This window comes from Styela clava, chromosome 6, assembly GCF_964204865.1.
Source record: "Styela clava chromosome 6, kaStyClav1.hap1.2, whole genome shotgun sequence".
In the NCBI taxonomy this organism is placed as follows: Eukaryota; Metazoa; Chordata; class Ascidiacea; order Stolidobranchia; family Styelidae; genus Styela; species Styela clava.
The window spans coordinates 4922501-4927500 of NC_135255.1; the positions used below are offsets into that span (position 1 = coordinate 4922501).

General features: G+C 57.3%; 2 non-coding genes and 1 pseudogene across 2 annotated transcripts; all 3 read right to left on the reverse strand.

The window, feature by feature from the left end:
• Positions 1-817, reverse strand: part of LOC144424999 (large subunit ribosomal RNA) — a 3695-nt pseudogene extending 2878 nt beyond the window's left edge.
• A 289-nt stretch (positions 818-1106) lies between these two features.
• Positions 1107-1260, reverse strand: LOC144424720 (5.8S ribosomal RNA). Its single transcript, XR_013476940.1, has one exon. It is a non-coding gene; the product is annotated as a 5.8S ribosomal RNA (ribosomal RNA).
• A 298-nt stretch (positions 1261-1558) lies between these two features.
• On the reverse strand, positions 1559-3368 carry LOC144424928 (small subunit ribosomal RNA). The gene has a single exon (XR_013477147.1). It is a non-coding gene; the product is annotated as a small subunit ribosomal RNA (ribosomal RNA).
• Positions 3369-5000: the final 1632 nt, after the last annotated feature.

The following is a 5000-nucleotide window of genomic DNA, read 5'->3' on the forward strand; positions in this document are numbered from 1 at the left end:
GAGGGTGGCCGACGTGGCCACGGACCCCGAGCGCGTCGATGGCGCGCCACCAAAACGGCAGCCCGCCGAACACCGGCACTGCGTACAGTGCAGGCGAACGACAAGCCAGCCGAACGGCGACGGCCGCACACAGAGAGCGCGCGGCATCCTTTCCTCGATCCGCCGCCGGGCCGCACCGCCCGCGCGCTGTAACACCCCCGCCGGAGCGGAGGCCACCTTCGCGCGGGGACTTAGACCGACGGCAAACCGGTCGTGACCCGCGCCGCTCGCTAGTGCGCTGAGACGGTGCGCGAGCCGACTCGGCAGCGGCGCCTTAAGCGTCCGCGAACCGAGACGGCGCGCCCCCGCACCCAACTGAAAGCGAGCCGGCGACCTGACGGGCCCTCCCGTTTGCCTCTCAACGGTTTCACGTACTCTTGAACTCTCTCTTCAAAGTGCTTTTCAACTTTCCCTCACGGTACTTGTCCGCTATCGGTCTCGCGACCGTATTTAGTCTTAGGTGGAGTTTACCACCCGCTTTGGGCTGCATTCCCAAACAACCCGACTCCGAGAAGACCCGAAGCGGCCAAGGCAAGCGCCCCTATGGGCCTAACACCCGCCGTGGGACGAGGCCTCGATCAGAAGGACACCGGCGCTCGCCGTTAGCCGCACTGGGACTTCCGTACGTCACAACTCGGCGCGCTCGAAAAGCGCGCAGATTCGACGCTGGACTCTTCCCGGTTCACTCGCCGTTACTCAGGGAATCCCTGTTGGTTTCTTTTCCTCCGCTTAATAATATGCTTAAATTCAGCGGGTGCTCTCGCCTGAACTCAGGTCGTATGTGTCAAGCGGGCCCGCTTCTTACACGGCCCGCTGGCATCGCAAGTCGTCGCCGCCGGCGCCGACCGAGCGCGTACCGTCGCCGCCTTGGCCCACGGTCGGTCTTGATCTCGTGACCGGACCGACCGACCTGGACCCGCCCCTCGAACGTAGTTGAACACGTCGAGGGGCCTGCGGTGTACGGGACACGCGGTCGCGCCGAGAAAGCTCGGCGACCGCTTCCACTTGGGGCGACGCCCGGCCGTCTTCGCAGAGGCCAGGCGACGGCCCTCGGGTGAGGACGAACGCGACCCTGAGGCAGACGCGGTCCCGGGATTGACCCGAGACCGCAATTCGCGTTCAGAAGGTCGACGTTCAATGTGTTCTGCAATTCACATTACTTCTCGCACTTGGCTGCGTCCTTCATCGACTCGCGAGCCGAGTGATCCACCGTTAAGAGTCGTCCTCGACGTTTCGCCCGGCGCCGAAGCGCGCGGACGTCACACTGTGGGATCGACCACAAAACCACCACCGACAACAACTGCACAAAAACACCAACAAACGGCGCCGAGCGACCGCCGGGCTGGGCCGGCGGCACATCGAGCGCGGTGCCCAGAAGCCACCATGGCACTCGGCTGCCTTGCTATGCCAACGTGTTACGCGTGTCGCACGGGGCGGAACCCCGATTGACGGCCGCCCTCTCGGCGGCACCCAAAGACAATTAAGTGCGCGGTCGGCCGGGGCCTACCACCACTTTCGGTAATGATCCTTCCGCAGGTTCACCTACGGAAACCTTGTTACGACTTTTACTTCCTCTAAATGATCAAGTTTGATCGTCTTCTCGACACGCCGACGCGGCCGTTGCCAGCCGCGACGTGGCCGATCCAAGGATCTCACTAAACCATTCAATCGGTAGTAGCGACGGGCGGTGTGTACAAAGGGCAGGGACGTAATCAACGCAAGTTGATGACTTGCGCTTACTGGGAATTCCTCGTTCAAGGGAAACAATTGCAAGTCCCCATCCCAATCACGAATGAGGTTCAACGGGTTACCCGGACCTTTCGGCCTAGGTTAGACACTCGCTGCTTCACTCAGTGTAGCGCGCGTGCGGCCCCGGACATCTAAGGGCATCACAGACCTGTTATTGCTCAATCTCGTGTGGCTAAACGCCACTAGTCCCTCTAAGAAGTTAGACGCCGACCGAGAAGGTCGCGTAACTATTTAGCATGCCAGAGTCTCGTTCGTTATCGGAATTAACCAGACAAATCGCTCCACCAACTAAGAACGGCCATGCACCACCACCCACAGAATCAAGAAAGAGCTCTCAATCTGTCAATCCTACCTGTGTCTGGGCCGGGTGAGTTTCCCCGTGTTGAGTCAAATTAAGCCGCAGGCTCCACTCCTGGTGGTGCCCTTCCGTCAATTCCTTTAAGTTTCAGCTTTGCAACCATACTTCCCCCGGAACCCAAAGACTTTGGTTTCCCGGAAGCTGCCGGAAAGGTCGTCATGGTAACGCCTCCCGATCGCTAGTTGGCATCGTTTATAGTCAGAACTAGGACGGTATCTGATCGTCTTCGAACCTCTGACTTTCGCTCTTGATTAAAGAAAACATTCTTGGCGAATGCTTTCGCAGTAGTTCGTCTTCCGCCGATCCAAGAATTTCACCTCTAACGGCAGAGTACGGACGCCCCCGTCTGTCCCTCTTAATCATTACCTCGTGCTCCGAAAACCAACAAAATAGAACCGAGGTCCTATTCCATTATTCCATGCAACACTATGCAGGCGAACAGCCTGCTTTGAACACTCTAATTTTTTCAAAGTAAACTTATCGGCCACCGCCGACACTCAGTCAAGAGCACCGACGGAGAACCGAAGGTGAGGCGAACGCAACCAGTGACACGCCTTGCGACGGACCGGCGGCGCTCGCCCAAAATCCAACTACGAGCTTTTCAACCGCAACAACTTTAGCATACACTGTTGGAGCTGGAATTACCGCGGCTGCTGGCACCAGACTTGCCCTCCAATGGATACTCGTTAAGAGTTTTAGGATGTACTCATTCCAATTACAGGGCCTCGTTAGAGTCCTGTATTGTTATTTTTCGTCACTACCTCCCCGTGTCGGGAATGGGTAATTTGCGCGCCTGCTGCCTTCCTTGGATGTGGTAGCCGTTTCTCAGGCTCCCTCTCCGGAATCGAACCCTGATTCCCCGTTACCCGTTATCACAAAGGTAGGCACGTAGCGTACCTTCGACAGTTGATAGGGCAGACACTTGAATGATACGTCGTCGGTGCAGAGACCGTACGATCCGCGTGGTTATCCAGAGTCATCAAACGTCACAGGACGAACCCGGTCGGTTTTGATCTGATAAAAGCGCGCCTCCCGAAGTCGGCGCTTAATGCATGTATTAGCTCTAGAATTACCACAGTTATCCACTTCGCTTACGAGACCAAATAAACCAAGACTGATTTAATGAGCCATTCGCAGTTTCGCTTTACGAGAACTCGTACTTGCACCTGCATGGCTTAATCTTTGAGACAAGCATATCACTACTGGCAGGATCAACCAGATAGCTGCGACAGCTGCGCTCGGCCCTTGCTGGGCCGCCCGGCGCGTGCTCGTCGCATTCGTTTAAGACCGAGGCGATCGCCTGCGGCCGTACTCAGCTTCGACAGTCGCTGGCCGCGACGTCCACGCTCTCGCCGGCAGTGCCAGGCGGAGCGATTTGCGTTTTTTCTTTGCTCGCCCTCTCTCGGGCTCGATCCATTCAGTTTCGCACAAACAAGAGCTCTGCCGGCCGCCTGCAGCGGTGCCTAAAACCCGGGCATAACAATGCGACCGTTCTGCTAGGCCGACAAGCGCTCAAGCCAGACGCTCGATCGAACGCCCCCTACATATTAGTCGAGACAACGGCTCGCTCATTAGCATCGCGTTTGTACTTTAACTTTTTTTGGCTCGGCTTTTTTCGACGCCGATGCCGGCGACGCAGCACTCTCTCGCCCGCCAGCCACCGAGAAAAGGGTGCGCTCCGACCGGCCCCGCACCGCTCTTTATTGGCTCATTCGAGTTTACTGTCTTTCGCTCTAACATGCCTTACCTAGGGTTAGGTTAGTATGCTTGCACGTTTGTACTTTAACTTTTTTCGGCTCGGCTTCTTTCGACGCCGATGCCGGCGACGCAGCACTCTCTCGGCCGCCAGCCACCGAGAAAAGGGTGCGCTCCGACCGGCCCCGCACCGCTCTTTCTTGGCTCATTCGAGTTTACTGTCTTTCGCTCTGACATGCCTTACCTAGGGTTAGGTTAGTATGCTTGCACGTTTGTACTTTAACTTTTTTCGGCTCGGCTTCTTTCGACGCCGATGCCGGCGACGCAGCACTCTCTCGGCCGCCAGCCACCGAGAAAAGGGTGCGCTCCGACCGGCCCCGCACCGCTCTTTCTTAGCTCATTCGAGTTTACTGTCTTTCGCTCTGACATGCCTTACCTAGGGTTAGGTTAGTATGCTTGCACGTTTGTACTTTAACTTTTTTCGGCTCGGCTTCTTTCGACGCCGATGCCGGCGACGCAGCACTCTCTCGCCCGCCAGCCACCGAGAAAAGGGTGCGCTCCGACCGGCCCCGCACCGCTCTTTCTTGGCTCATTCGAGTTTACTGTCTTTCGCTCTGACATGCATTACCTAGGGTTAGGTTAGTATGCTTGCACGTTTGTACTTTAACTTTTTTCGGCTCGGCTTCTTTCGACGCCGATGCCGGCGACGCAGCACTCTCTCGGCCGCCAGCCACCGAGAAAAGGGTGCGCTCCGACCGGCCCCGCACCGCTCTTTCTTAGCTCATTCGAGTTTACTGTCTTTCGCTCTGACATGCCTTACCTAGGGTTAGGTTAGTATGCTTGCACGTTTGTACTTTAACTTTTTTCGGCTCGGCTTCTTTCGACGCCGATGCCGGCGACGCAGCACTCTCTCGCCCGCCAGCCACCGAGAAAAGGGTGCGCTCCGACCGGCCCCGCACCGCTCTTTCTTGGCTCATTCGAGTTTACTGTCTTTCGCTCTGACATGCATTACCTAGGGTTAGGTTAGTATGCTTGCACGTTTGTACTTTAACTTTTTTCGGCTCGGCTTCTTTCGACGCCGATGCTGGCGACGCAGCACTCTCTCGGCCGCCAGCCACCGAGAAAAGGGTGCGCTCCGACCGGCCCCGCACCGCTCTTT